This window comes from Diabrotica virgifera, chromosome 7, assembly GCF_917563875.1.
Source record: "Diabrotica virgifera virgifera chromosome 7, PGI_DIABVI_V3a".
Classification (NCBI taxonomy): domain Eukaryota; kingdom Metazoa; phylum Arthropoda; class Insecta; order Coleoptera; family Chrysomelidae; genus Diabrotica; species Diabrotica virgifera.
In genome coordinates, this window is record NC_065449.1 from 62765641 (window position 1) to 62778852 (window position 13212).

The following is a 13212-nucleotide window of genomic DNA, read 5'->3' on the forward strand; positions in this document are numbered from 1 at the left end:
TTCTCCGTTCCACTCGCAAAAACCTCTTTTTCTGTGCTCTAGCGCATAGAGAGTAGAGGCATGATTTGTACTCAATGACGGGTCGAATATAGGTCTTGTAAGTATGTAAGAGAGTCTTCTTGTGTGTCTTGCCAATACGTCCTGAGAGAGCGTTGAGAAGTCCGGCTCTGTTCCTTACCCTATCTAAAGTTGCCTTTAGGTCTGCATCCCAGTTAAGAGTCCTGCTAAACAGTACTCCTAAGTAGGTTGCAGTCGGGCTGAGAACGAGCCTTTCTCCCATCAATCTCAGTGGGTATTGATCGTCTTCATTTCTTATGATTTGTGCTGACACAGAAGGGGCGCGAAACACAATTGTTGTTGTTTTGTTCGCGTTCAGCGTGACTCTCCACTTACAACACCAATCCCCGACCGCGTCCAACAGAGCATGGGCTCTTCTGTGGATGAGTAATGGGTTGTATCGAGAAGTTGTCGTGAGTAGAGCCGTGTCGTCTGCATAGAGAAACAGCCGAGTGCCTGGGATATTTTGGTTTGTGATGTCACTGTTGTAGATAATGTACAGCAGTGGTGCTAGGACTGAACCCTGGGGAACTCCAGCTTGTGGAGTGAAAGGGGTAGACTTTTGATCGCTTATTTTCACTCTGACAGTTAGGTTGTGGAGGTATGAGTGTACAATTTTGGTAAATTGTAATGGTAGTCCGATGTCCAGAAGCTTCCGAACAAGTCCGTCGTGCCAGACCTGATCGAAAGCTTTCTGCACATCCAGGAATATGGCTATGGCGAATGAACCATCGTTGATGGTTTGAGTAACTTTAGTTGTGAAATCTAGTAATGCATGTTTAGTAGATTTACCAGACTGGAATCCATATTGAAATTTTGGGATGATGTTGTGTGTTTCGAGAAAGTTATTGAGCCTTTCTTTTAGGATTAGCTCAAGAACTTTACCCAGAGTGTTTATTAGTGAGATTGGTCTGTAGCATTCCACGTCGGTTCGGGGTTTGCCTTTTTTCAAAAGCATGATGGTATTGGCCACTTTCCAAGGAGTAGGGAAGTGGCTGTTTTTGAGACATGCATTGAATATTTTAGTTAGAAGAGGGATGATACTCTCAGGAAGTTTCTTGAGGCACCTACGGTTGATGCCATCAGGTCCGGGAGCGCTGTTTTTACCTATTTGGCAAAAGCTCTCCGTTTCCCTGTTTGTGAGGGGGTCCATGATAGGATCATAGACTGGAACGTGGCAGTTGAGAGTAACATTTACTATATATTCTGTGTGGAGTTTAAATAAGCGATCAAAATTTGGGTTGTCTGGAGTTTGAAAATTGTTTTGAAGCGAATTTCTGAATGCTTCAGCTTTCCCTTCTGGGTAATTGACAATGTGATTGTTGACCAACAGATGAGATGGTTGAGATCGTTTTTGATTAGTTAGGACTTTGAATTTGTTCCAGAATTTACTTCCGTCCCTGTAGTCCAGTTTTGAGGTAGCATCCTCCCACCGGCGAGCCGTTAGGTCGGATATCTCTCTCTTTATCCTGGCACAGATTCGGTTGTATTCTGTTTTGATTAATGGATTTCTGTTGGCCTTATATTGGCGTAGAAGACGCCTTTTTTGTTGAATTTTGGCTATGATATATTGTGGAAGTGCCGGTGATGTATAGGTTATTTAGCAGATATTTTGATGATCCGTTGTATTTAAGATGCCAGTAAGGGGCGAGGGGGGACTGTGGGTGTGAAGCGAGAAGTGGCACACCGACATGGTAGTGTATGCGTGAGCTTGCAGTGGAATAACGTATTTAATGTGTCGCAAGGCCTAGAAATGTCTTCCAAAAAGTGTAAAAATGACATGGACTCTTTTTGCTATATTTATGGCAAATTCATTAAAGTGGGAGCCAAAAGCTTTTGTTTGACAGCTCTACATGAAGCTTGAAACAGTTCTTCACAATGGAAATAGATTTTCATCTCTTTCTCTGGCTCATTATGTAATGCTTAAAGAAAATAACGAGAGCGTTACGAATAGAATGGTGCTTCAAATTTTAAAATATGAAGAGTACGTCTGGTCAGTGATAAGGGATTTCAACATGGTTGGTTTTCTGATGCGAATGCAAGGCGTGTACACTAAATATCCATATTACCTTTGCTTAAGGCGAATTTAGACTATTCACTTTAGATGTACACTGTGGATGATTCATTTGCAATGAAAGGTATATACTGTTATATTTCTATTTGATATGAAAATTAAAATTTGATAATTATAAACAAAATTCAATTTAATATAAAATATTTTCAATTTTCTCAACCACGGGCATATAAATTTAGAACAACCTGTATACAACAAATTGTTATATTTAATTTTAAGAAGTGATTAAATAAGACTCAAGTGAAATCGTTAATAGGTCATTATCGTTGTTCGCGGAAGGATCGATCATTAGCCGATGCTAAATAAGACTAAGTGGAAATAGAGAATAGGTCATTAAAATTTGTATATAGTAGAAAGTAATTTTAGAATGGGAATTAACTATTTTCTTTGAAATCCATTAAGCATATTTAGAAAGTTTAAAAATTGGTTTTGAGGAATACTGCGAATGAGAGTTGGTGGTGGAAGTTTGATTTGTGAATCTGGAAGGGATATTTAGAAAGTAGGGGAATGAATGACAAATAGAGATCAAAATGTTTTGAGCTGTCGAGAAGTGAAGTCGAGTAGTAGACGGTAGTGTACGGAGAGTGAGAAAGCCGGTGTAGTTCCGTGAGTGTGGAGTATCTATCGTGGAACGAGAGGTAGGCCAGGTTGAGAGTAAAAGAACCTCTTTGAGCCAAGAGTTCCCGGTAGCTGATTGCAGTTTCGAAAAAGGTAGAACACAGCATCACGACAGAAGCAGGAAGCGAGAGCTATACGAGCTAGTTTCAGAGGAGAACATTACTGGAAGCCAGGACGAGGTTTTGATTGCAGCCAAGGATAGCAGGAAACGGGTCTTGTGTGAAGACATTCTCAGTTCACCAGAAAAAGATCAGTCTCATTTGTTTGGACATGAATGTATGGGTTTTTCGTATTAAATACCACATTTAAAATTGAAGAAACATAATCAATAATATCAGAAAAGCTTCATCAAACTTAAATAGAATTGTTGCTAATAAATCATAATAGTTAAATGTTAATAAAAACTTTCAATTGGAAACCAAAAGGAAATAAGATTCCCATGTGTAAATGTTATGTTTAAGAATAATAAGATATAGCAAATATTAAGCAGTGATTGCCATTTAAATAAAATAAACAATATTTTGATTACAATTGTAACCCATATGTGTTATTATTTTACTCTTTTCTTTCCTATCCCGATTAGGAACCATTAAGAAATACTTAGAAGCCACGTATGTAAGTACTTAATTTATAAAAAGCCCTGAGATTGAAAAAACATTGATATGTGATCTGGTAAATTAATCAGATTATTATTAAAGCATTGATTAAATTAAATGACATATAAAATTATTATCTCATATCAATAATCAAGATCACATCAATACATAATCTTCATCTAGATTTCATCCAAGATGCACATCCAAAGTAAACAGTTAACAAATTAGAAGGTGTTCCTACTTTTAATGAAATGATTCGTCCACAATGAACCACTAGTGTAAAATGTAAACTTGTTTTTTTCGGTATTTTTGTCATAAATTTATATTTTGATACCTACGTAAAATGACTTTTCAATGGAAAGATGAACATATGCATATATTTCCAGAAATATATCGTAATCATGAGGGCCTGTGGAATAATAAACCTAAGGACTACCATAAAATAAATATTTTTTGTGAAAATGCAAACCGGTCCCTACTAAAACAGCTACATTTATCTGGATTAAATGTAGGCGACATAAAATCAAAAATATAAACTAATCCACGCTCGCTATTGTTGTTGAGTTAGCAAAAATTAGGAAATCAGAAAAGAGTGGAGCAGAAAGCGCTGATGTTTATACTCCTCGTTTATTGTGGTTGAAAGAGGCAAACTCCCTGATTTTTTTCTAATTTTCAACATTCTTCTAGTAATGCTTTACTTATTAACTCCACGCCAGAACTATTCGCCATTTTGAAAAGACTGTGAAATGAATTCCGTCAATGGAAATGTAAATTGCTGACCTTTTCAATCTACACTTTCACTATTCATCTATCATCCGCAGTGTACATGTAAAGTGAATAAGTCTAAATTCCCCTTTATAGGATAGTAGAGCCGATGCTCTTCACTACCAGCAGCAGTCAGGGTCTCATCGGAGCGAGATTCAATTGTGGATCCCCATCATGCTTTGATGCCTTCATTGCATATAAAATTAAGTCTCGTGAAGCAATTCGTAAACGCTTTTTGTCAAGATTCTGAAGCCCTTCAATTTTTAAAACAATTTTTCGGAAGCTATCATAGGCTGACAATTACAAAGAGCTTATTTCTAATATGCTTGACAACTTCAAAGTCATGGGTTGCAGGATGTCTCTTAAAGTACACATGCTACATGCTCACTTCGATTAGTTTAAAGACAACTTGGGTAAATTCCAAATAGAATAAAGTTTTCGTAAAATTCCAAATCGAACATTTCAACGTGAAATAATCAAAAAATGAAACACTTTTAGGGGGAAATTCATTAAAACTTTTTTAAGGCGTTTAAAAAATCTTCATTTTATTTTTATAAAAGTTTCTACCATTAAAACTACGCAAGTTACGCTTAAAATAAAGTTGGCCCCTATTTTGGAAAAAAAAAATAGTGTAAATCTTCCCTTATTTAGCAATTAAATGAAATTAATCAGTACCGCCCACAAGTCCACAAGTCCAGTACCACAAGCTTTACCGGTTCAAAGTGCTTGTTTTTGAAAGGGTTCTAGTTGAAAGGGTTTGAACGAATCATTAATCACGAGTGTATGGAAAATTGGAACAGCCATATCGTAACCAATTTTTTTACCAATTTATAAAACCAAACCTACATTTTTTTACTTCTTAAGATTTTTCGTATCACTAATACTCTTTAAATTATTTTGAAAAAAAGGGCATTTTCGAAACTTCCAGAAAAAGCAACAAAAAAAATTAATAAAAAACATTTTTATTTTTCAAAAATAAATGGGTTTTGAACGAGTACTTTGAACGGGCACTTTGAACATGACATATTATAAACAATACACATAAAGTAAACAGAAACAGTAAAGCGATTACGAATAATTTCATTTGAGATGCTAAATTGGGGGGAGATTTTCACGATTATTTTGCCAAGAAAAGGGACCAAATTTACTTTGAGCTTAACTCGCTTGTTTTGATGCTAGAATCTTTTATAAAAATATAAATAAGGCTTTTTAAACACTTTAAGAAAATTAACGAGATTTCCCTGAAAAGTGTCTCATTTTTCGGTTATTTCACGTTAAAATGTTTGGTTATGTCACGATTTGGAATTTGGTGAATAAGAACAATTTTTCATGAGCTACAACGTTGCTTTTACTGGGTCTAGGCTTTATAAATACACTATTTTTTTCATTTTTGTCAGCTATGATTTTGTTAAGATTATTTTTTTGTTGTTAAAATACTTAGTAATTTTTGAGTTATTTGCAAAAAAAACCGTCTGAAACCGTAGTTTTTTTGTTGAAAAATACACATTTTCACTCACAAATAACTCGAAAATATTGACTCTATAGAACAAAAGTTGCTTAGAATTAGTCAATTTATCCATATCCGGACTTATTTTAAACGTATGTTTTCTCACCCTTAAGAAGCATTGACTTTCACGCCACAAATAAAAGCATCCAACGGCGCAAGTCCAACTTTGAAGTGCAGGGTAAATAGTACCTTAATCCAAATTTTCAAGCAAATCCGTCGTGAAGCTGAAAATTACACTCCAAAACAGTCATTTACTGGGCTATATAGGTTATATTGAAATATTTATTATAGATCGCATTTTACCGAGCGTATCTGATAACAATATTTTTATCGTTATCTGAAAAGCACGTTTGCCAAAACCCATAATAAATGTTTTTTTATTAATTTCTGGATAAATATTTATTGACGTATTAGGTTGATTAATTATTCCAACTGATAAAATATGTATATGTTATTCCTGAAGGTACCTACTCTATTTTAAGGGGATAGGTACTAGGTACGTAGTTTCGGCTAAAATCCTATTCAAAGGGTGATTAATTTTTTTCGATTCCTGAAAAAAATAATAAATATTTTTGAAAAATTTAAACGCAAAATGAGAGACTACGTTTTTACCGAGGTCCGAAAGTCCCTGAAAACTTCTATAATGTTTATTTTAATAAATTACAGAGGTGGAAAACTAAGAGAAAATGTAGTGTGATTTTTAATTTCAAATATTTCATTCAAAAGAAACTTTTCATTTATTCTAAAGGACTTTCTACCCTCGATAATAATTTAGTTTTTCATTCTGCGTTTAAATTTTTTAAAAATTTTTATTAGTTTTTTCAGGATTCGAAGAAATGGACCCCATGTCCGTGGTGATATTTTCCAAATCGAACATTCGCTATCTTTTACATACAACGCACTGAGTCAAATAGAATATGATGACGAAACAGTGACAGTTTTAAATATTTGACATGGCATCGGGAATATTTTGAGTGGATGATTAAATAATATTGATAGTGTATTTGATAAATAATTATTGATTTAAGACGTGAATTTATTAAAAAGTTATTTATTGTTTATTATTTATGAAAGATCCAAGCAGAGAAAACATCCGGATATATTCAGTGATCCAAGTATTTTTTTGTTAAAGATGTTCAAAATTGTAAACGTTCCACAGTAACAATATATTATTAAAAAATCACTTTAACACTTTTCCTCTTTCCTCGATTGAATAATAGTTTTTGTTGTATATATAAATTATTGCAATCACTGAATACATACACACACCGGCAAAATTAGCCGAACACGTTAAAAATGGGACATGTTTAATGTCTCGTATTTCATAAACCAGTGGTCCGATTTGAGTGATTCTTTTAGTATGTTATAGCCTTATTATTTAAGAATATCGGTGTAATAATATTGTTGCTAAACATGTAAATGTCATTTTATACCGGGTGTAACAAGCATACTGTGTTTTTTTCTTAAAGTTCGGAACACCCTGTGGAATATTCCAGCATATATAAAATATTAAAATTAAAACTCGATTGTAGAATTATGCTTTCTTAACATTTTCTTTTTTGACTCATCTGCTTATGTTAGAAAATAAAAAAGTTAGGTGCTTTAACAACTAGCCATGTTTTTTATCAATAAATCCTCATTGCATGGGAGAAAAGTATGCTCAATTTGCAATTACTCGAGCGTTCTTGGGACCTGGAGTGGATTGTGAAGAGTGGGTGCTACAACCAAAAAAAGTTAAGTTAAGTTTTCCATAAAGTGTGGGACTCTCCATTTTTCAATTTAATTTTCCATTTCCACCAATCGTTTTTTCCGATTATAGCGCCAATTATCCATAATAGGAAAAAATGTTGCGAATAAAAGTTGCTTATTTTTACGTCAAGGATCCAAACCTGCAATAAAAATTGAGGGCTCCTATTTAATATTTTAATGTAACCTCCACCCCACCTCCGTGGGGGGTCGTGCTTGGTGCCATTCGGTAGATTTTTGAAAAATATTGAATAGGTGTATTTTGCAGTTTTTGATCTGATGTTCATTTCGCAAAATATCGCAGGGTTCGTATTTATAATTTTTAATTTACCCCCCACTCCTCTCCGTGGGGTGTCACGAGGTGGGGTGGGGGATTTAATTTAAAATCTTAAATAGGAGCCCCAATTTTTAGTGCAGATTTGGATTCTTTACGTAAAAATAAGCAACTATTATTCGACATATTTTTTCGAATTGTGGATAGATAGCGCTATAATCGGAGGAAAATGATTGTTTCAAATGGAAAATTAAATTAAAAAATGAAAAGTCCCCCACTTTATGGAAAACTTAACTTAACCTTTTTCTGATTTTAGCACATACTCTTCACAATCCAATAGGTCCCCATAACGCTCGAGTAACTGCAAATTTAGTATACTTTCCTCCCCTACTATGAGGATTTATTGATGAAAAACATGGATAGTTGTTAACGCACATAACTTTTTTATTATCTCACATAAGTAAATGAATCGAAAAAGAAAATATTAAGCAAGCCTGAGTCTACAATGGAGTATTAATTCTAATATTTTACATATGCTAGAATATTCCACAGGGTGTTCCAAACTTTAAGAAAAAAACACAGTATGATTGGTCCACCCGGTATAAAATGGTATTTAACTGTCTAGCAACAATATTATTACAACGATATTCTTAAATAATAAGGCTATAACATACTAAAAGAATCACCCAAATCGGACCACTGGTTTATGAAATACGAGACATCAAACATGTCCCATTTTTAACGTGTTCGGCTAATTTTGCCGGTGTGTGTAGTTAGTGAAAAAGTTATCACATTTATTAACTGAATTATTAATTTTCAATTATACAAATAACAGTTATCCAAGAACATTCAAAAGCCATCTCTTTAAATTTAATGATGACATTTTTAAGTAGAATGACATTCTAGTAATGTTTATATATCCATACCAGTGTGAATTTTACTACACGTGATTTGCCGTGTAAAGACAGAAAAAGTAGGGATAGCCGTAAAATATTTACGAATTATGTACCCATGGCCTTAAAAAGAAAACAGTATATTAGCATATTACCATATTTACAATATTAGAATTTACATGTAAAGTCATGTTTATCACTGAAAATGATACAAAAAAATTGTCCCGATTCGTGTGAAATACGAATATTTAAGTGTTTATGATTATTTATATATTTAGTATGCATGTCATGATATAGCCTTGCAAACATTATTCACGACGACGTTCCCGATAAAACAGATGTGTGCCAGATTCCCTCTGGCACGAAAAATTCTTTAATTCTAGTTCGCAATTCCGAAATATCTTACGGTGGATCGGTCTGTCTCCTTCAGCATTCCCATATGTACGCATCAGGTAACGTTAGATCTGGTGACTGGCGATCTCCCACAATGACTCCCTGTCCGTATGACAGGTTGCCCGGTCCTGCTGAAACCATTGTTGATTTTAAGCTTAGACCACGATATACATTTTCTTTACAAAACTGAGAACCATCCTGAAGCACGTAACATTAACACGACATTCGCATAAGTTATAACGACGCGACGTTGCGAGGCCACTCAGTACGTTTCGGCGCATATTTGAGGCATACGCATTTCAGTACTGTTACTCTGGGCTAATTAGCAAAATTCATGGAAAAGTTATTTACCAGCAGTTTTATTGCTGAAATCGAATTATAAGATCCTATATATTAATAATATAGGTATGCAAAGTTCGCAGATAGTGTGCTACTTTTTTTATAAACAAAATGGAACCGACAAATTGTATTTTTTTCAATTATTGCTCTATAACTCCGAAGATTTCAACTTTACAACAAAAACACCCAAATAGAAATTCACCACAATTAAATTCTGCATCGAGATAAGGTTTTCCCGATTTGCTCCGACGAAAATTTTCCTCGGAAAATGCGGGTTTTCCCAACAAAAACTCTAATTTTCAAATAAAGTTTTAGGTAAGTAATTATTAATCAATAATTAAATAACTTAGTGACATCAAAGCTTTCTTGGTGTAGATTAAAATTGCAGAAGCCGGTGAAAATTAAACGAATATTTTAGCAACAATTCAATTGTTAATTAACAATTTACGATCGCCATAATAACCAAAATAATCATGATACATTGATCAAACTTATAAAGATTATAAAGATGAGATGCTTATTTAATATTTTATCGACCAAATATAAATTTTTTGCATAATCTTTAAATTTTGAAAAAATATATAGTTATAATACGCTGGTCTAATTAGTAAAGTACAAATAAAGGTTATTTACCAGAAATTTTATTGCTGGAATCGAAAATTATGATCCTATATATTAATAATATAGGTATGCAAAGTCCGCAGATAGTGCGCTACTTTTTTTATTAACAAAATTGCGCCCCCAAATCGTATTTTTTTCAATTATTGGTCTATAACTCCGAAGATTTTAAGTTTACACCAAAAACACACAAATAGAAATTCAGCCCAATTTAATTCTACATAGAGGCATGTTTTTCCCGATTTGCTCTGACGAAAATTTTCCTCGGAAAATGTGGGTTTTCGCAACAAAATCTCTAATTTTCAAATAAATTTTTTTGGGCAAGGAATTATTTATCAATAATTAAATAACTTGGTGAAATAAAAGCTTTCTTGGTATAGATTATAATTGCAGAAGCCGGTGAAAATTAAACGAATATTTTAGCAACAATTCAATTGTTAATTAACAATTTACAGTCGCAATAACAACCAAAACAATCATGAGACATTGATCAAACTTAGAAAGATTATAAAGATGTGATGTCTATTTAATATTTTGTCAACAAAATATAAATTTTTCGTTTTTGCATAATCTTTCAATGTTTAAAAAAATAGTTATAAACAAATTAACATTTCTCAGAAATTGTTTATTATATTCTAATTTTAAAAAATACTTAAAATGCGTATTTCAAAGGTCTTGCAAATGAATGCTTTAGAAATTTTTTCCAACCATTTGCAAAAAAGTTATGAAAACAGCAAAGTTAATATACGATTGCTCCGTTATTTATAATTTGTTTTAATTGTTTCAAAGCTTAAAGTGGGTCTGTGGTACAATCTAATTACTCACAAAGAATATCAAATATTAGTTCAATGGTTATATTTTAATCAAAGATTAAAAGTACTTTTTTCGTAATTTTTAGCGCGAAAGTAGGCTTGATACAGAGCCGGAGCTAAAATGTTCACTCGAAGCGACTGACACACAGCATACATAATACTATAATTTTATTTATTAAATGTACGTCTCGCGGCGGTCGTCGTTTCGAGTGAAAATTTTAGCTACAGTATTGTATTAGTCTACTTTCGCGCGTGTAAATTACAAAAAAATATATTTATAATATTTAATTAAAATATAACCATTAAACTAATAATCGATAATTTTTACAATTACAACAACGTTGTAATTGTATGTTTATATTGCTGTTTCATAACTTTTTTGCAAATGGTTGCAAAAGCATCGTTTAAAGCATTCATTTTCAAGATATTTGAAATGCGCATTTTAACTAGTTTTTAAAATTAGGATATAATAAAAACTTTCTGAGAAACGTTAATTTGTTTATAACTATTTTTTTTTAACATTTAAAAATTATGCAAAAAAATAAAAAATTTATATTTTGTCGACATAAAGTTAAATAGGCATCTCATCTTTATAAGATTTCAGTTTCATCAGTGTATCATAATTATTTTGGTTATTATTGTGACCGTAAATTATTAATTAACAATTGAATTGTTGCTAAAATATTCGTTCAATTTTCACCAGCTTCTGGAACTATAATTTAAACCATGAAGGCTTTTAAGTCACCAAATTATTTAATTATTGGTAGATAATTACTTATCTAAAACTTTATTTGAAAATTAAAGATTTTGTTGGGAAAACCCGCATTTTCCGAGGAAAATTTTCGTCGGAGCAGATCGGGAAAAACATATCTCTATGCAGAATTTAATTGCGGTGAATTATTATTTGAGTGTTTTTGTTGTAAACTTAAAATCTTCGGAGTTATAGAGCAATAAATTAAAAAAACACAATTTTCGGGCGCCATTTTGTTTATAAAAAAAGTAGCACACTATCTGCGGACTTTGCATACCTATATTATTAATATAGATAATCATAAGCTTCGATTCCAGCAATAAAATTGCTGGTAAATAACTTTTTCCAAAAATGGTCTATTTTCCGATAATCAGCCCAGACTATGTTTATTTTGCGGCATGCCATAAAAAACGGAAAAAATTGTTATGTGTTACTCATGTAACTTACGTACAGTAGAAAAAATAAAGGAATACCCAAGAACGAACATATAAAACACGCTGTATTTTCCTGTCACCGTGTCATAAAAAAATTGGCCAGCGCAAGTACATGTAATAATTATTATTTCCACCTACCTCTACCGAAAGTATACTTTTCCGGACCTGATTGTAGGGAGCAAAGTTGTACTTTTCCTCCCTAGGGAGGAAAATATTTTTCCTCCCTAGGGAGGAAAAGTAAAAGTGACGTCATAATATTTCATTCATGAAATATAACTTATTGACGCCCTGTATAATATCTATTTTCTATTACGGAGTATCTATACATTTTAACGTTTATTTATAAAACATCCTGTATTTTGCAGAATGGTAAAAAACAGTAAATTGTTATTTTTATTTAACAATGTTTACATTAATAATTTGACTTATATTTGACAGCTGACAGTTATATTGTACCTACTTGTTGTTTTAGTTCTAATAAATTTTGTTGGTTAGTTACATAAATAAATTAAGTAAAAATGACAAAATGACTTGTTATTTGAGGAAGGTGGAAAAACCATATGTATAACATGGGAGTAAAGTGCCTTTTCCTCCCTTGAATGATTACTGCCCTCCGCTACGCGTCGGGCAGTAAACTTCATTCTCGGGAGGAAAAGTTACACTTTCCTCCCTTGTTATACAAATAGCTATTACATGTACCTGCGCTGGGCAATTTTCTTTGTGACACGGTGACAGGAAAATACAGCGTGTTTTATATGTTCGCTCGTGGGTATTCTTTCATTTTTCCGACTGTAAATAATTATTAAATACTTATATAATGTCGTTAATACTCATAATGTTACACATTATTAATAACTGAAATAAGCTAACTAATTTGGAGATATCTTTTGCTACTAATAATATTATATTATTCAATAAGCGTATTATTCAAAAATATAAACAATGAAGATTTAGATTGGGAAACAACATGGCTTCAGGGCAGGATATGGCACCAATGACCATTTGCATACCATAAAAATATTAATTGAAAAATGCATCGAGTACAACATACCACTGGTTCTTGTATTTGTGGATTATGAGAAGGCTTTTGATTCTGTAGAGATTGAAACAGTACTGGAAGCCCTAAAGCAAAGCCGAATAGACTACAGGTACACGTCACTAATCAAAAACATCTACGAACGAGAACGCTACATCAAGTATACGACTACACGAAGACACAGAAAAATTTAGCTTAAGTCAAGGAGTAAGATAAGGAGACAATATTTCACCTAAATTGTTCACGACAGCCCTAGAGTCAATATTTAAGAACACTCAATGGCAAGATATGGGCATCAA